General features: G+C 40.9%; 1 protein-coding gene across 3 annotated transcripts in view; it reads left to right on the top strand.

Annotated features, from left to right (window-relative positions):
* Pde4d (phosphodiesterase 4D) overlaps window positions 1-20,513 on the top strand; it is a 1,097,876-nt gene that overhangs the window by 704,284 nt on the left and 373,079 nt on the right. The gene's annotated exons all lie outside the window — the stretch shown is intronic.

Genomic DNA, 20,513 nt, shown 5'->3' with positions numbered 1-20,513 from the left:
ACCCCTCGCGGTCCTGAGTTCCTTGCTTGTGCTCTCTCTCCTTCTGCTCCTGATTTGGACCTTGAGATTTCAGTCCGGTGCTCCAATGTGGGTCTCTGTCTCTGTCCCCTTTCATCGCCTGATGAAGGTTAATATTCAGGAGGATGCCTATATGTTTTTCTTAATATATACATATTAGAGCAGTAAAAAACAAGAACTTCTTGAATTTTGCATACAAATGGATGGAAATAGAAAACACTATCCTGAGTGAGGTAAGCCAGACCCAAAAAGAGGAACATGGGATGTACTCACTCATATTTGGTTTCTAGCCATAAATAAAGGACATTGAGCCTATAATTCGCGATCCTAGAGAAGCTAAACAAACAGCCTTCTATAATACCCATGGGAGGCCTTACCCTTTGGGAGGAGTGGATGGGGGTGGGATGAAGGGAAGGTGAGGGATAGCAGGAGGAGGGGTGGGAGAGAGAACTGTGCTTGGAATGTAAAATAAAATTTAAAAAAATCATTTTAAAAGAACTGTCCCAAGGTCCTGGAGAAAAGACTCATTTTCCTTGCAGTAATGATTAGCTGGAGCTGAAACTGCTATGCATAGAACCGGTGCAGCACGTTAATAAAGCGAGAAAATAAGGCACATAAAATATTCAGGAGGAAAAAAATAAATTGACAGGTTTTGTAAGGATCAGCCTGTAACCTTTGAGCTCTTGTCTCTTGGCACTGATCTCAGCTGAACTGAAGACAGGCAGCAGTGGAAAAGCATTCTGACCTAGCTGGCAACCCAGAATGGTCTAGAACATAAACCCAAAATCACAAACTGTGGAGTCCCTAACTGTAGACTCACACCGTAGTCACAAATGTAGACGCTCTGTTTCCAAATTGAGCTGAAAGAAGTTATGTGGTTTTACTTTTTAACATGTATCTCATTTTTCTTTTCCTTTACAAACATTTTTATTAGTTCTTTGAGAATTTTATACAATATATTTTGAACATATTCACCTCTTCCCCCCTCCTCCCATGAGCGCCCCTCCCCTTCTATTTTTTCCAACCAGCTTTGAGATTATTCCCTTCCCCCACCACTACCACCTCCTCCCCCACCTCCTCTTATTGCTGTTCTTACTCTTTCCACATCAAGTCCATTTGGGGTTGCTCAGTTTGTCTTGGAAGTTAGACCCTCTTTTTGCAACTTATTTTTTTGCAAAGAATTGAAACATTTCAGAAATGTAACACTTAAAATAAAAATCGAGGATTTGTCATTTGCCATCTCCACCACGAGGTAATTATTTCTAGGAGTTGTGTATGCATAACGAGATTTTGAGTGTGCTTGTGTGTGTGTGTGAAAGAGAGAGACAGTGTGTGTGTGAGTGTGTGTGTTTGTGAGAGAGAGTGTGTGTATGTGTGAGATAGAAAGAGAGTGTGTGTGTGTATGTGTGTGTGTGAGAGAGAGAGAGAGAGTGTGTGTGTGTGTGTGTGTGTGAGAGAGAGAGAGAGAGAGAGAGAGAGAGAGAGAGAGAGAGAGAGAGAGAAATGTACTACACATCCCTCTCATCTCAACAAACTTTCAGACAAGATTTCTTTGGTGTTCGTATGAAAACATGTTGCTCCATCTAAGATACCATATACAGAATGAGTGATGTACTTTGCTAGAAGAGCCCCAGGGAGTGGTCAGAAGCCCTTAATAGTTGATTCATTGGAGCTTGTCTTTGCTGAAGGAAACCAGCATCTTCCCCATCTCAATCTGAGGACAGATGTGTTCCTTATGGTAGTCACACATCATAGCGGGCCTATACTATACCAGCATAGAGAACAGGTTAACATGGTAGTCACAGCACAGCAGGTCTATACCACACCAGCATAGAGAATGGGTTAACATGGTAATCGCATAGCACAGCGGGCCTCTATACCGTACCAGCATAGAGGATGACTTAGGACCAGGCTTTGAGTGACTTTGTTACTCAAGTGACCGTCAGAAAAGAGAGGCTTCTCCTCTCCCAGTCCTCCTTCAGCCCTCTTGCCACACCCCTTTTGGGGGAACTAAAAACAGGAATCCTATACTGGAGGTGCGGAAAAACCTCTTAGTTCCTAGGCTGTAAGATGCCATCATTTATTAGAGTTTTCTACGAGAGCCAGGTGCCCTGAGCGCCGCAGGACACATGGGGAGAAGAAGCCCCTTCAGTCAGGAAAATGGAAGTTTTGAGGGAAGGCTTCCCTAAGATGGAGGCAGTGGGAAGCCGCCAACAGTTGTCTCACTATCCAGACAACTCAGCAGGAGCTAACTAGGTCATTTCGGGTGTACTACTCACAGTAAATCACTAGTCACAGGATACTTATTCCATAGTAACAAGCCTGATGTCTTGGATTCACCTTGCTTGATCTCCCAGTATAGCTGGCTTCTGCCAATTCTTATTCTAGATAATTTAATGTTGTCTTATCCCACTGTCTTCTGTAAAGACAAGATAATGAAGACCGTCCCTTTAATTCGTGTCTCTGTGTATGTTAATTTATTGAGAAAATTTTCTATAATTTCATTTAAGAGAATGTTGCAATGGAATTTAATCTATTTCCTGTGTATTTTAATATTTATATTCCTTTGCAATTTATTTAGTCCACTTAAGGTATGTGATTTTTGTTCCTTTGGATTTTCACTTATGTGGTAGTTCTAAGTGCTTTCTAAATCCTCTGCAATTGTACGCTCCATGTGCAATGCTTCCTTGACATTATAAAACATATATAATTATTATACTGATTTTATATAATTATATACAAGGCAGCATCTGTTGGAAGGTCCTCTGGTAAGGAGTTGAAGTGTGCTTGCTCGTGTTAGTTCTTGGTCTTAGTTTTGTGCCTCAGCAGGGAATCACGTCCTTGTGCCTATTGTGACCCACCACCTCCTGTGTGGCAGGTGCAAACTATGGCCTGGGATTCTGGTCACCATACCATGTAAAAATATGGGCCTACAGTGGAACAGGTAGCTGGCACCATCTAGCCTGGGAACACGGAAATTGCCCACAAAAATGACATAGCAACATTGAGCATGCTGATGCACGAGCCCTTGGTTTGTCAGGAAGAATACTGGAGCCCACACCAATAAGTTAGTAATACTAAGGTACCATGGGGATTTGACTCAGGTTGAACCAGGGGCTCCATTGTATAGAGTTGCTTAGAAAGGAGGCCGAGGACCATTTGAAAAACAATATCGCAAATATTGATGTCGATGTGGAGCAGGATGCGGGTGCAGGTAGGGGAGAAAGGAGCTGATGGGAGAGATAGAAGGATTCGGTGGAGTCCAGAGGTCAGGATAAGATAACTGGGTAGGCAGAATCCATCTGGGGAGACTGGGAGGAGAATGAGATCCTTGGTTGAGCTTGAGACATTTGGGGGGTTCTCTAAGTGGAACCTTCTGTATGCCCGGTAGGCAGATGTGTCTGGAGTTCAGAAAAGAAGTGGAACCAAAGAGGCTGACTGTGAACTGCCCATCACAGGAAGCCAGGGGAGTCATTTGGGTTAACATTGCCCTTGGTGAGGCGAGGAAGGCGAGGACACAAGAGCTATTGAAAGGGAGAGTTAAGGAAGAGACTGAGCATGAAACACAACAGAGTGAAGAAGAGGTAAAGAAAATCAGTACTGAGGAAACCAAGAGGAAGGAGGAAAGGGATTGCAGAAAGGAGGGCACACCGGAAGGAAGGGGAGAAGTGTTCACTGGGTTCAGGGAAGCCCATGTCAGCTGGGGAGGGAAATTCCCACAGTGGCAGGGGCAGAAATCAGGCCATGGCTGGTGGAAGTGTAATAGGAGGGGAGAATGGAGGCAGTGAAGGCCAGGAAGATGTATGACAGAGGGATAAAAGTTGAGGCTGCTTTTCAAATGTTGTAAAGAGATCAGATTTACCTGAGTAGGTAAATGGTGTGTGTGTGCACATGCACGCGCGTGTATGCGTGTGTGTATGTGTACATGTGCACGCATTGTGTGTGTGCGCATGATGGAAATGGTAGCTGTGAGTGTACATGAGTTTGTCACATTGGTGACTAGACCTGGATCGTGCTTCTTTTGTTTGCTCTTCTTTGCTCTTTAGTGGGAATGTCATCTGCCGTGTGTAGTAAGTGGGAACGCCAAGATTTTTCAAAGAAGAAAGAATATTTGCTGTGATCTTTGGGAAAACTGGGAGATGGGCTGCTTAATCATTGCCAGAATTTAAAAATACCCATGTGATTGCATGCAGGAAAAGTAGGCAGTCCTGGCCTGGTTCACCTTCGCCTTGCTACATTACATGAGCAGCCTGTGACCACTAGATGGAAACAGCGTACCCTGCATTCAAATGCGTTTCTGCCTTGTTCCTTTTGTCGCTAGTTGACACTGGCAGATTGATATACTGAGTAGCAAGTCTCTTGATATGAATAAAGATGATTTCTTAAAGGAAAAAGTTCTAGCACGTCTCTCAGATGCACGCGCAGCTTCCAGAGCAGGGAAAGGCTGTGGTCCCACCTAATGGTGACTGGCTGTCACACCCAGTGGGATGTTCTCAGCAAACCATCTCTTCCAAACCTTAGCTTCGGAAATGCCAATGAGTTGGCACTAAGAGATCATTTACATAGTCAGCATAGAGCTTTTGGCTTTGCATTTTATCTCAGAAATAAGCCAAAAGTTGTATTGCTCTACAGAGCAACCTGATAGATAGAACAGAATGCTGGAAAAAAAAAAATAACAACCAAATAGCAAGGTGTACAAAGCAGCTGGATTCTGTTACTCGGCTGCTATTTGATAAAGGTGCATGTGTGTGTGTGTGTGTGTGTGTGTGTGCGTGTGTGTATGTGTCTGTGTGCTTTTCCGTAGATGAAGGGATAGGTTCCGATCTCAATCTGGTCTTTCAGAATTTCTAGAAATAATGTGATATAAAGTGAAGTGATTTGGGAAATCGGCCCTCCTGTGGAGATCCCCCACCACTTCCTTGTTCAGATGGAGAAGTCAGTGGAAGGGTGAGAGTGAGCAGCGTCTTCCTGTCCCAGCAGCTCCAGCTTCCATGACCACACTCATTCCACAAGAAAATGGCAGCAAACCTAACGACTTTGCTTAGCAGATCCATCCCAGGTGTCTCAGTTACTGTCCTATTGCTGCAAAGAGACCCAATAAACAGGGCAGCTTATAGTGCTCGGGAGGGGTTTGTGGGGGAGAAAGGTTGCAATTGTATTATAATCTCAAAATCAATTTTTTAAGAAAGTATTTAATCGGGGGCTTCCTCACAGTTTCAGTGGGTGAATCCGTGGCCAATTTGGAGGGCTACCTGGTAACAGCTAGGCAGACATGGCACTGGAGTGGGTGGGTCTGTGGCCATCTTGGAGGGCTGCATGGTAGCAGCTAGGCAGACATGGCACTGGAGCATTAGCTGAAAGATCAGTTTTGATCCACAAGCAGGAAGCAGGAGAGACGGGCCTGACTTGGGCTTTTGAAACCTCACAGCCCACCTCCAGTGACTTGTCTCCTCCAACAAGGCCACACCTCCCAACCCCTCCCAAACGATTCCACCAACCAGGGTACAAATATTCAAACATGTGTAGATACAGGCCATTCTCATTTAAATCACCAAAATTACAAGAAAATGGGAGTCAAAAACCAAGCAGCATGGCTTAGCCATTCTATCCCAGGTAACGCAGATAAATGTGGGTACCAGTGGAGCGCTCTGAGTGAGGGCTCATTAGCTGCTTAGCTTTGAGCACGAACCACATCTCACATCAGCATCTAGGTGTCTCAGAACATTACCAGCATTGCTCTTCAGTCGGTCGTCTTTCCTATTGGCTAAGAGGAACCTCTGGACTTGAACTTCTGGAGTCAACAGAAGTATGTAGAGGGGAAAGGTGTAGGCTTGTACCATATGCACCTAGGGAAAGGGCTTCTTGTTGTTGGCCTGTGCGAAGTACTGTACCCTTCCACGTCCTCCATGTTGACCCAAAGGAAACACCTTTCAAGCTCAGCACTGTAAAGATTGTTCTTTGAACTGCACATGGTGTTGCATGTGCTAGGAATTTTAAAGTGTTAGCAGTACAGTATAACAATACCCTGGTGCAGTAAAAATGTAAGTAACTCCGTAGCCAGCCCAGCCAGCAATCCATTGACACTGTTTATAGGTGAGGGAACACTGGGGCACAGAGAGTGAGAAGATCACAGCCTAGAGCACAAGAAAGGAGGCGTTGGAGGAAGGAAATTGGAAAACAAACAAAATCCCTCTTCACTGTCATTAGGGACTACTGGGGCATGAAACAGAAATCCCTGCTTCTGTCAACAGTCAGATGCTTAGGGCAGAAGAGATGGAGAAGAAGGGGGAAGAGAGAAACAGAACAGAGAGAGTAAAATCGGGGCAAGGCACTAATGCACACCAAGACATTCACACTGCTATAAACCCTAGACTTAGCAACATCACATTAACAGAAACGTGTCCAGAGACGTTGCTGTCGTAATGATGTCTCAGGAATTCCCCTTTGAGGCTTCTCTTCAGAGCCCTTGTTACACATTTTGTTTCAATTCCTTGATGTCTTATCTCCATCTGGGGAAGGTAGAGCTGGTTCTCTGAGGCTGCCAAAAGTTCTTTGGCAGTAAATCTCTGCTTAAAGTGGATGATCCAGTTAGCTAATGCCAAATAGGGTCAACATGGAAAGTAACTCTCAAGAGGCTGTCGTCTTATGCACCCTAGAAATGGAATGGAATGATAGCTCCCCCAAGACATATCCCCATGACTTTAACTCTAGCGTCACTCATTTTCACTCAACCAATAGGATCTGTTTATCCACTGAAATAAACCATTTGGGCAATACTAGTTTAAATTTGCAATTTGGCTTATAGGTTTGGAAGAATCTTCATACTATTTCATGGGGATTTTACTTAAGTGAATATAGGTAAAATAGCCTATAGATTATAAGTATTGTTTATATAATGTTTCATACAAGGTTTATATTTTTATATGAAAACATGCAGGTAGCACAATGGTAAAGTTAAAATTTTCTTGCTCTTCTCCATTGTAAGTTTCTTACTGAACCAATGCCCTCGTTATACTAAAAATCCAAATTGTCAAAATGTGCTAGGTAAGTCTTTCAGTTACCGGAGCTATCTTTGAGCCAGCCCAGGGGATTTCTTTAGCTCTAGTGTGTTAGTTTCTTTTCTGCTGCTGCAATAAACTGCTATGACAAAGCACAACTTAAGAGAGTAAAAGGTTGAACTTACTAGACAATTTCCAGGGGTGTAGAGTTCATCCCTTGTCAAAGAAGCCATGGCAACAGAGCAGGATGCCGACTGGTCATATTTTATGTGCACTCAAGAAGAAGAGAGAGAAGCAAGGCGAGGCTCTAACCCTGCCGTCTCTCTTGTGGGAGTGGAGAAATTCCATGTCTCCGACTTTACGAGTGTTGAAAAGAAACCACATTTCAACTTTCATGGGGCACGTTCTACATTCGTTAAATGCCATATCAAAGGGAATAGCGAAGACTGGGCTGGGTGTATATGAACCTCTGTGCAGGAGTACAGATCTGGCAGTCTGTAAGTGACAGAGGAACGGGTGTGACCAGCCCACCCTGGGCTTCTTCCATCCACCACACTTTGTTTCCCTCCTCCAATAACATCACTTCCAGTTGACTGGCAGCTAGGCATGCTGAGATGCATATGTTGAAAGCTTGGCACTGTCAGCCACAGTGTGTCCTTCTTCAGATGGATCTTAGAAAAGGCTGATTCATCATCGGGGTGCTTCCCTGTGAAGAATCAATGCTACACTCCAGTGAACAGTATCTCTCGCTCCTAAGACCTGGACTGAATAAAATACAATTCTCTTCCTCTTTGCTCTCTGGCTTCTAGTCTCATGACTCTTCTCATTACACATGTATGCCATTGTCATGTCTTCTTGATGTCATCCGACATAAGATGTCTATCAGAGCTGGGAAGATGCCACTGAGCCTCCCAAACCAATAAAACTATTCTCTTTTTAAGAAGCACCTAGCTTCATTTAGTTTGCCATAGCAACAGAAATAAACTGATGATGCTAATGGAGACTGCCCAAAGTCATCAGCCAGGATGTGAGCTTGCCGCTGATGGGCTGGATTTGATTACTGCACACTGCACATGTGTGTTGAAATATCACATCCAACCCTGTTAACATGTTGTGGAATATGCATAGTTAATATATACTAATAAAAATGAAATAATATATACTGATAAAAATACCTAAACTTCCCAGAGGGCTGTCTTATTTATCTCATTATTTTAACTGATCTCTCTTTGGACCACCTGCTCCCAAATAATGACACAGAGACTTATTATTAAGCCTGAAAGCTTGGCCTTAGCTCAGGCTTGTTCCCAACTAGCTCTTAAATCTTAAAACTTATATTAACCCATTTATATTCAACTAAATTCTGCCATGTGAATCATTACCTCTCCTCCACACTGTATGTCTTACTTTCTCCATGTCTGGCTGGTGAATTCTCTGCCTCTCTGATTCTTCTCCAATTTCCTCTCTCTCCCTGGAAGTCCCACCTATCCTCTCCTGCTTAGCTATTAGCCATTCAATTTGTTAAGCCAATCAGAAGATGCTTTAGTTAGGTGAGGTAAAACAGAGACATCCTCACACAATGTGATCAAATATCACATAACACAAAATATTGTAAAAATAAATATTGTACATTGATGCTAAGAGACACAATCTCCCTTATCTATTATGAGCTTCCAAGCAGCATGGCACTTGAGATATCATATTCTATATGAATAAGGTATCACTCCATGAAGGCAGTAGAGAGAGGGTTTAGCCATTTTGCTCCATGGTGCCAATATTTCAGCCTTAATTGCTTATCAAAGAAAAGACATTTCTCCACTGTACCACACAAGATAGCCCATCTATTTTTCTTTGTTCTTATGCATTTCTTTTACTAAGTAAACTCAACTGGGTGATTTTTTTTCTCCCATTGTTTCATATATATATATATATGAAACTATATATATATACATATATATATATATATATATATATATATATATATATATATATACAAAACATCAGGATAAAGAAAGGAACACTCCTTACTTGAGCAAAATTATTGATTTAGAATGTGTAGTAACAAAATCTAAGCAGAGGTCAAATACCCAATGTATCTACCCTGCTAACCCACATTCGTGCTTTAGAAAGCCCACTCGGTTGTATGATTTCAAATATGCTTGTACCATCTGTTCTCTTGAGGTTTAATATTGTCTGTGATAGAAAAATAATCATGTTAAACAAATTCTAGATTTAGGGTTCTGCTGTTCATGATGGGAATGGCTTTGGTGATTCAGGTGACCTCGCCTCCTTTCCACGCAATTACATCATTGATTTTCCTGTATTTGAAAGGAGAACAGCAGAGGACATGAGATTTCCCCAGTGGAACACACAGTGCAGAAATTCTGCCATTTCTTTTAGAGAAATAAAACAAATAAATAAATAAAGTGTGCACCATATGCTGTGAAGTTGGCATCAAATACGCTTTGGGGATGGTACGAGCTGTCCAGACATCTTTGAGTCAGTTTTATGAGAAATGATCAAACTGTCATCTGTAGTCCAGAAGCCATGTGATCTATTTCGTCTTAGTGATTCTGTGTTGTGCCTAGAATGATAGAGTGTGAGAATGTCTGTGCAGATCCAATGAGATTGCTTCAGGGAGGGTGTCGGTGTTTCCTGAAGTCTTGCAACATTTTGTGTCTAACTCTCAAATGACATAGTGGTTTATATTGACTGAAAATGTATATATTGAAGTCCTTCTCCCCCTCAGAAATATTGTACACTTTGTGAGAATAACAGCGATTTTATTCTCCTTTTATGTCTCTCAAAGTGATGTTTAGTAGGGGGGGAAAATCATGATTAAATGCATTGATTTTCAGTAGTGCAAACTCGTGGCACAATGACAGACTCTAACCATGTGTAATTCACATGTGTAGGACCACTGTCCTTAACCTGGCCTGTTCCTGTGTGACACTCTCTGGCAGGAGGGTTAGGGGTGGTTGTTGAGGATATTTTGAAGGTCTCTCTCAATGAGATCCCAGAATTGTTGGTGTCTGCCCTTTCATCAGGTTCCTTTCACGAGTCCATGTGTCCCATCTGCTGCTTTTAATTTAACTGCAACTAAAACAAATCTTCCTGAGAGACAACAGGATTCAGTAGACATCATTATTCTTTGTAAAAGGTCTCTGGAACAGGCCATTCAATCACCTTGTCTTCTCCTCTCCAGGCGAAGGGTGTCATTTATCTAAATGCTCTTCTCGGGCAGATTGCTTTCTCCTTGAAATTTCCTCTAAATGTCAATCACTCTTCCCCTTGGATTGTATGCTTGTTTAGCCAAGGAGTCTATATCAGAATGAACTCAAAGACTTGGATGTTGTAATTTGGCATTTCTTTTAAGATGAACCATATACACTTGCTGTTGGCCAACTATGTATGTATTTATGTATGTATGTATGTATTTGGGGAGGCACTTGGGGGTTGCGTCTAGGACCTAGGGAGTGCTAGACAAGCATTCTACCACTGACATATATCCCCTTACCAAGCTACATTTCAGGGTCTTTTTTTTTAAGAAAAAATTCTTCTTATTTTGAGTTATGATTTCACTAAGTTGCTCATCCTTGCCAAAAGATACTCCATTACCCAGGAAGACTAAACTTGTCATCCTCTCCCTGCCTCTGCCTTCCAAATTCCTAGGGTACCAGGCTTGTTGTGCACAAGTCCGCAGGTATATTACTACCTCAGTCTCAGCTAACCTGATTGCTCGTTCTAAAAGCAATCAAACAACAGCTGATGATCTTCTAAGTTATGTCATGTCTACTTTTCTCAGGAGACTTCAGTTTCATTCATGAAAAACACCTAGTCTTAACCCCTGTTGCCATTTCAATTTCCTAATGTACAAATCCTCATTCACAATATCACTTTGCTGATAAATCATGAAAATACTGTAACAAAATGTACTTTTATTGGGGTAAGGTGTTTTAGAGCCTCTTGTGGTATAACCATATAATGGTGACTTTATTGGTTGGTTGAAAAATCCAGGTAGATATGTGTGTGACTGGTTGAACTATATAAATTAGAAATTTTGAGTAGATGATTTTTCTGAATGGTAGATCCTTCATTCAACACGGCAAGCACAGCAATGTGGACTTGAAAGAAACAGTCAATATCCAGCAGAGTCACAAGTAATACCCAATATTTACTATTTAAAATGGACAGGATTTCAAGATCATAATTAGTCTGAAATTAAGAATCTGTTGACACTGCCACAAGCCACATTCTCCAATATGAAAACTGAGGCTGAGCAGTCTTCTCTCTGCCCCACAAGACTCATACCACACACCAGATACTAGATTTAGTTCTGACACCACGTTTTAGGAGAATTTGACAAGCAGGATGTGTCATCCTGGAAACATGTTTCCAGGGTGGTCAAATCTCTGAAAACTTGCATAAGCCAGATGTGATGGTACATGCCGCTGATTCCAGTACTTAGAAGGTGGAGACCGGGAACACAAACTTCAAGGTTGTCCTTGGTTACAAAGCAAGCAATTTTAAAGCTAGCTTAGGCTACATGAGGTCCTGTCTTTGCATATAATATGTGTGTGTGTGTATACACTAAAATAATTAGAGGTTCAAATATAAAGAGTTTCAAATATTAGACTATGTGGCCCAAAATGGAGAACAAAATCTCTAGACAACTGCAGGGATCTAAGGTGTAGCATCAAGGAACAGTACTCGTAAGGTCAAATAATCTTCAGTAGTTAGATCTGTCCGAAGATGAGCCTTTTGTTCCATGCATCCATGCTGCAGTTGGTTTCTGTGCCAGGCATTGATGCTGTCTTCTCTTCGTTTAGCCTTGGAAGAAGGCAGCACTTCAGCCAACCTCCACCTGGGAGAATGCATTGTGTGAGAAATCCTCAGTATAGAATTTGACAATTCCAAGCACTCGATAGTCATTTTAACCATAAAAATTCTTGCAGTGTCAGCCCATGAATTTATATGCTACCATTGGTGTAGTGAGAATAAGAAAGAATGTATAAACTTTCAAAAGCTATTTAAAATTTTTGGTGTTTTTATTTTACTTTCTTTTTTATTGTTTTTATTGATCTATATATTTTTTGCTCTCCCCTTCCCTTCTACCCTCTGCCATGGTCCCCATGCTCCCAATTTACTCAGAAGATCTTGTCTTTTTCTACTTCCCATGTAGTTTAGATCCATGTCTGTCTCTCTTAGGGTCTGCATTGTTGTCTAGGTTCTCTGGGATTGTGAAACCAGCTCTGTCCCTAAATAAGGCAGATAATGACATCTTATGTTAATCAGGACTGACTTAGTCTTAATTTACATTTTCTATAATTGTCTTTACATTGTCTCCTACATATGTTTTGGATTCACTCATCAAATTTCACAAGAAATCAGTGGGTTTGCTAAATCCCAATTGCTTATACTAAACTATCTAGTAACTAAGACAGAAAGAGTTCACCAACAAAGAAATAGAGCATTTCCGGGAAAAAAATGGCTCTCTTCCATTAATCAAAGAAGATGTTTCAGTTTAGGGACTTGTTAAATCTCAGTAATGGGTAATTTCTAAGTCATTGAATTTATCCCCTTTGTATAAGAGATTTGCTGTGTCATGGTTGCACCTGCTACATGTTGAAGGCATCTTCTTTATTTGCTTTGTAACATACTAAATATTGCTCCAAGCACTGCACATTCTCACACTTACTTTCATGCCTGGATCCCCTTTATTTCCTTTTGAGTCAGTCATCAGGGAAAGGTCCAAAATCCTTGGGCTCATGTCAGTGAGGCAGTCCCCATTCTTGTTGCCATCGCTGAAATCCTGTGACCATGCCTTGCCGTTTTCTTTCTGTCAAGGTAACACTCCTTATGTGCCCTGCTTAATCAGTTTCATGAAAGCAGGAGTACCTGTCTGGTATGTTTGCTTCTGCAGTCCTAATCCCCAAAACAGGAACTTGACAAATGTTTGCAGAATAGAAGACTAGGGCTTAAGTATCATAGAGACAATTGTTAAAAGGCACAATTTCTCCCCTGTGGCTATCTACGCATTCTATGGCAGTGCAGGGTTGTGAATTAAATTTCCTTGACCGTGAAACCAAAAATCTCATTCATGACCTCTTTTTCTATTATAAACAACCCAGGAATTGTACTGAATGAAGTTTTGATAAGACTGACATCCCACGGCTGTGTGGATTTTATTGCCAAAAGATGCTTTATGTATATCTAAATTGAAGAGGGGATCTGGGTCGTTATTCATCCGGATCATCTCCCTCTTCTTCTCTAGACTTGATCCATCTAAGAGTTTATCGTGAGTTTTTCTGTTGTCTACCATGTTTCCCGGAGTTGTCAGGATCTGAAGAAGGAAAGATGAGTAGCGTGCCCTGTTTACAGTTGCACTGCTTTTGTCCACATGGCGAAGGCAACCATGTAAATGTACACCTCCCAAGTCAGTTGATAACTAGATAATTTATAATCCACACCATGCTTCTGAGAGAAAGAGGGGACACTCATTTAATAACTTCCAACACAGCAGCTGTGTATTACTTAGGCTAAGTGGAGAGCATTGTCCTAGACTTCAAGAAGTTGATGGTAGATTATATGTATATGCTGTAAAATATTTGTTAAAGATGTGTCACATTTGTTTATGCTGTGGAATATTTTTTAACGATGCAAAGATATGCTTCATTCTTTTATGTTATATTTGCTTAACTCTGTGAAGGTATGTCACCTTGCCTGTCTAAAACACCTGATTGGTCTAATAAAGAGCCAACCAGCTAGTAGCTAGGCAGGAGATAGGTGGGGCTGAAATGCAGACAGGATAAATAGGAGAAATCTGGGAAATGATCGAGGAAAGAAAGAAGAAGGGAGGGTGGAGCACCAGGGACCAACCTCACAGCCGCAGAGCTGTTAAAGCCACACAGCCAGACACAGAGTAAGAAGTAAAGAAAAGATATACAGAAATAGAAAAAGGTAAAAGCCCAGAAACAAAAGGGAGATGGAATAATTTAAGAAAAGCTGACTAGAAACAAGCCAAGCTATGGCTGGGCATTCATAAGAAAGAATAAATCTCCATGAGTGTGATTTATTTGGGAGCTGGGTGGTGGCCCCCAGATGAGTAAAGATTCAAATAAAAGCACAGGTTGTGTGTGTGTGTGTGTGTGTGTGTGTGTGTTAATGAACATTTACTGGGTACCAGCACTGTAGAGAGTAACATATTAAACACTGTAGAACTATGTGTATGGCATTCATTATGTTTTACAGATAATTCAAAGACAAATATGCTATGAACTTGTCTATTTTGTTTTATAATCTGCTCCATAAAAATAAAGACCATTAAAATTAAAATATAAGGAAAAAGTGAAATTATAGGTTCAGTACAAGGTTAAGAATTGTATCCCATTGGGGGCAACATTTGGGGGTTATAGAGAAACCTGGCTCCGGGGAAACTCCCAAGAATCCACTAGGATGACCCCAGCTAAAACTTCTAGCAATAGTGGAGAGGGTGCCTGAACTGGCAATCTATTAGAATCAGAAATAAACCTAATAATAATAAAAAGAATATTATCTTTCAAATACATTCACTGTTCATAATATCCATTGGAATTAGTTCTCTCCTGAAGCATTCAACTGGACATGAAATGAATTCTTTATATACAAGTATATATTTTTCTTCGGTAGACATCGCACCATCTACTACTATGTATACAAAAATCCATGTTCAGATAATACTGGCTGGCTGACTAACTGCAATAGAAAAATGAATTGAGAGATTTATAAAGGTGCAGGGGAAGAAGCAATTTTTAAAAGCCATCTGACAAGTAAGTACAGAGTTGTGCTCGCCAAAGACGCCCCTCTTTGCTCAGCTTGTCGACAAAGGATGAACTTACAGGATGCTTATTTTTCATCTTGCGGTTTTATAATGATGCAAGGCATTTGATTATTTGGAAACAAGTTTCAAAGCATTTCAGTTCTCTCCTCTGGCTCCAACTGTTGGAAATTCATTAAGAAATGAACATTGGCAACACTTTGCTTCTTGGCGAATGTTGTGCTTTTTATGTCTGAAAGTGTGGGAAGTAGTGTAGGACATCTGTCAAAGGAATCGTGTTTCAGATCCTGTAGTGTATATTAAACCCACTTGTTTCCACTTCCATACATCCTAAAGCAAAACTTCTCTTTATTTAACACTGAAATAGCTGGTAGCAACCGGAAGCCCTGAATCATGTGGGCCTGATTGAAACATTAATGAAGAAACACCGTTTTCTTCTGCTGACTGGGCTGCTACTTCAGTTCAGCCTAAACTTTGGTCTCATTTTAGTATTTCGAGATTAGACTACTGGCACACAGTGTGCCTCTGTATTCTTTGTAACTGGAAAATGAAGTCACATCACCAGAATTCCCAAGAACTTATTAACATCTCGGATGCTAACATTACTTGCCAGAAGTGGTTCAGTTACCTCCATCAGTGAAGATTCTGATTTGGATACGGGGAAAATATTAAGGGTAATTACCCAGTGTCATCATTTTGACAGATACATGATGTCCTCACTGACCCAATGTTTGTTTTTTTCCCACCCTCAGTGGGAAATGAAGCAACACGGGTCTTTTTTTTTTTCTTTTTTTCTTTTTTTTTTTTTTTACTAGTTTAGAAAACACTGAAACAACTTCCATGGCTGTTAACTCTTTATCTGTGCCTTTGGTATTCCTCCCTGATTGTGACTATTGTGTATAGGACTTTGAGATGTCTGAAAGCTGTATTTACAGAGTGGATTACCAGAAATTTCCCATGCCTGACCACAGATGGATGACCATTCATAGAAGGAGATTTGCTAACTAATTAACAAAAGTTTAGTTCTTAATGCGCTTCCAAACACAGCAGGATTCTGTGTTCATTCAAATGGTTGATTGTGTGATGGGATAATTTTTATTTATTGAGCTGAAACTGTCAGCAACAAGGCAAGCATTTGTCACTTACCTCTAATTAAAATCCACACACTCTCAACTCTCTAAGAAAAGGGAATTTTTTGTTTTGTTTTGTTTTTCGAGACAGGGTTTCTCTGTAGCTTTGGTGCCTGTCCCGGAACTAGCTCTTGTAGACCAGGCTGGCCTCAAACTCCCAGAGATCCACCTGCCTCTGCCTCCTGAGTGCTGGGATTAAAGGCGTGCGCCACCACCACCCGGCTAAGAAAAGGGAATTTTTGTATTTGCTATTGCATTTCAGTAGACCCTTTGCAGAAGAGAATCATATTTCCTCACAAATGCAATCTATGGGGTCTGTACTACTTCCCATGAATCTCAGTAGTTAACATGAATAGCTCTGTAGAGTAGTAGAGAAGCAAGTTAAGGGAGGAGGTAAGTAGATTTTTAGTACACAAGTATTCTGCTACTATAGTTGCCTTATTTAATATGCCAGGCAAAAAAACATAATGCTGACAAAGAAAGTGCAATGGATAAACAAGGCATTGTATCGTCAGCACCAAATTAGCTGTTACCTAACTCTTACTCTATCTCCCACCATTCATTGTGACTCAAGGTGTGCATCTAAATCCCTTGTGAAAAACGTGCATGGCAAAATGGCCCGAACTCACGTGCTTATGATCATCGCATGGCTTATTTCCATTCCACTAATACTCTCTCTAGCGTCTAAGGAGCAGCTGGTCAGTGTTAGCCATATTTCATTGCTGTTGTTGGTGTTAATGATATCCGTGTCTCTACCACTTGAAGCCCAGTTATCAGTGGTCAGATCATTTGATGGCTGGTGTTAGTCCTGGAAAATACAAGGAGCGGCGTATGGAGAGAGAGGAACTGTAGGAAAAAAGACTAGATAAGAATCAAATTATCAATGCTCAATGAAGCATCTGTGGGGCTTCCAGGTGGAGTTTTCCTGGCAGTAGTTCATGTTAAGAAGCAGGAAGGTATGGACTCTGAATAAAGATATGTTTTATTTTGGTTTTTGTTTTTGGTGTTTTGTCTGTTTGGTGTTTTTCAGTACCTAAAAGGGATTAGAAGCCTCTTCTTGGGTGCCTTGACTAAGAAATATAGGTAGTAGAATCAGCAACAACCCTGAAAGTTGAAGAGACATTTGATCTCCAGCTTCCCCTTGGTAGAATGTAATCAGGGCTGCCTACCCTACTCACATTACAACCCCTAAAAAATGATTGTGTTGATGTTTGTGCCCTGGAATGGGCATGGACAGGTGATGTCTGCTGTCCTAAAGAAGTTCTGCCAGATTCTCCAATTGACAAATTCAAGCCAGACTATAAGCCAAAAGAACCTTCTTTTAATAAATGCCACTGTCTTTAGAATGTGGGAAATTCTGAGGCCTCAAATCGCTACTTGCTGGCATCTGTGTTTGTTACTACGCTGGGCATTTCCAGCTTTAGAGCTAACACGCTGCAGGAAATTGATGTTGCACACACTGCTGTGTTATGTCTGCCTTTGTCTGAATGGCCTCAAGAGTTCAGGCTAATGGTGTGATGAATGGGATTTATGTTGGGCTCCATGCTTGTCACCCAGGAATCAGAGTGTGCAAATCAGCGCAAAATAGATGGGTCAGAGTTTTCTTAGGAAGAGTTTAGCTCTGGTTTTGCTATCAACCTGAATGGACTAAGGTTCTCGCCTCTCGATGAGACTCAGTTCTCCAGGCTGTTTTCATTTTTCTCAAAGGTCAAGTGTCCAGCTACTCAGTCTAGACCCACAGCCAGGAAGCTGTTGAAAACAGGAACATTCTGTTTTCCCCACCAGGCCACTTCCTTCATACCAGCCAGAGTTCTCATCGACTCTGGACTCTTGGCAGGTTGCATCTTCACAGTAATCCCTTCTCATCCCCTTTTATGTACAATTAATCCCCGGGAGTCCCTGCCAGAATGTTGGTAAACCATTGCACAGGTATAAATGGAACTGTCCCTGCTAAGAATTTCACCCCTGAGAGGACTCATGTTTCCCCTCGGGGGAATTTTTCATGTGAAAGTTATTCTCTGCTACTGTACAAAGCTCCGAAGTTATCTTGCTTCCTTAAGCCATTGTTGGTAATATTATGGAACAGAAGAGGAAGTCCAATGGCCCCTTAGATTAGATCCTGCTGTCATGCATGTCAAGGTTGACAGTCACTAGGTCCCACCCCCATGTGATAAAATTGGGGGTGCTATCCCAGTTATACAATATTATTTCTCTATAACCCATGTCTTTATACTCCAGTGCTTTCAGATTAAGAAGGATGACCTTACCTTTGTAGGCACCTTAATACGAGTTTTGCAACAACAAGGAATTCTGTAAAGTCACTCTGTATTATTGAGATTGCTTCATGTTTAACGTTATGTGTGTTTCGTCGCTTTCATGGTATGTGTGAGCATTTTATATGTAAGATTCCCCATGTCCTGTGTGCCTGGGTGTGCGGAGGTCAGGGATCACCCTTGTCTATCATTTCTCATGAGCCAACTCTTTGGTTTTCTGAGACATCACTTCTTACTGGGACATGGGGCTAATCACTCAGGGTAGGCTGGCAGGCCAGCCAACAAGCTCCGGAGATGTGCCTTTCTAGCTTCCCCATCATTGGGATTTCAGGGAACTGCCACCACACCTGGGTTTTTACATGAGTGCTAGGGATCAAACTCAGGTTCTCAGGCTTGCGGGACAAACTTTTATCAACTGTGTATCTCCAAGACCCAGTTACCTCTCTTTACACTACAGAGACGCAGACTTGAATAACAGAAATAATTTTTGTGATAGTGTAGGGAAATTGATGTGTGCCCACAAGATTTATGGGATGTGAACTGCCATAGCCACTGAGAAGAAAATGCTTATCATTTTTACCTAGTGACTAAATTCAGAAATAAAAAAGCAGCTATCTGGAAAAAAATGAAATTATTTTTCTTATTAATAGAATCTGAGCTTCTAAGTACCTAAAAAGAACTAGTTGGAGAAATATTAGCCAAATCATGTTATGTGCTCCCATGTACTATAAAAAAACCACTCACCAGACTGCCATGCATTGACTTTAAAACTGTTCGTTAGGTACAAAAATATTTACAGATTGTGTGTGACAAGATCCAAATTCTCCAAACCAAATTTCCTCAAAACATGCACAAACATGAACAAGCACATATACATACACACATGTACATGCACGCATATACAAGCACATACACATGCACACCCATGCACACACATGTATGAGACATGTATGTTTGTATGCATTCACACACATGTATGAGACACACATGTGTGTTTGTATGCACATATTACAGATATGTGTATGTGAACATTTGCTTAAACATATTTGGTAGCATTAATAAAAATAAATATATTGGTAAACATTAAGAAAAAAGCAATTAATGTGAATTAAGAAAAGACAGGTTTGTTTCTATAGTTCTGTGTCATGTCATATGTTAAAATGAATATGGCCGGACCTTTTGGTACCTATCTCTAGTCCCTACAACTTGGAAGATGAGATAGGTGAATTCCCAGAGTCAGTAAATTCATGGCATTCTGGGCACAAAGAGAGCTACATCATGTTTTTAAAAATCTTACATCATCTTCCTATGATTCACAATATATAAAATAAAATGATTAGATAGAAATATTTATTTCAAACAGAACAAGTCATCTACATTTGTAAACTTCCTGAATTTAAGTTGTACCCATTTTCTCAATTAGTGTCTGAATTTAGCCACTATTGTTGAAGCAATACAATTTTCTTTTTATCACACTGGTTCTGAGACTTTATTTTCTTGAGACACAGTCAGACTACATTACCTGGCTTGACCTGGACCTAGCTAACTGGAACACATAGACCTCTGCCTGCCTCTGCTTCCTGATTGCTGGAACTAAAGGTGTGGTCCACCACTCACTTCCATGACTCTTAAATGAACTCTTTGTGTATGACAGACAAGATAACTAAGATGATTCAGTGGATAAAAGTGGTTGTTGTGAACGAATGACCACTTGAGTTCAGTTCCCGGGTCTAACTGAGAAGACAGAGAACTGACTCCCAGTGGTTGGATGTTCTCTGATTTCCATGCACAAGACATGGCACCTCTACCCTTGTATTCACATACACACACATCATATATGCACACACATCATACATATACACATATCATACATATACACATGCACACATATACATATACCTTACATACATGCTACATACATGCATACACATCATACCTACACACACTTCATGCATTCACACATGCATGCACATACCATACCTACACACCCCCATACGTACAGACAAAAAACGTTATACATATAAACAGCCATATACACACATCATACATAACACACAGCATAAGTACAGATGCACAACACACACTTTTTATACATACAAACACTAATATTAAAACCTTTTACAGAATTTGTTTATCTATATTCAAATCCTAACAAAGAAATTGTCTTCACAGTACTGTCTTCTAGCTCAGCTTCTGAGGGATGCCATTTTCTGTCTCACTCAGGCTAGGGTCAAACTCACAATCCCTCTGCCTCAACTTCCAAGGGCTGATATTTCAA

The sequence above is a fragment of the Alexandromys fortis genome, unplaced genomic scaffold (assembly GCF_014885135.2).
Source record: "Alexandromys fortis isolate MF-2015 unplaced genomic scaffold, M_Fortis_MF-2015_v1.1 scaffold_76, whole genome shotgun sequence".
Lineage (NCBI taxonomy): Eukaryota > Metazoa > Chordata > Mammalia > Rodentia > Cricetidae > Alexandromys > Alexandromys fortis.
The sequence above is the reverse complement of the archived record's forward strand: the minus strand, read 5'-3'. Positions and strand labels throughout refer to the sequence as shown.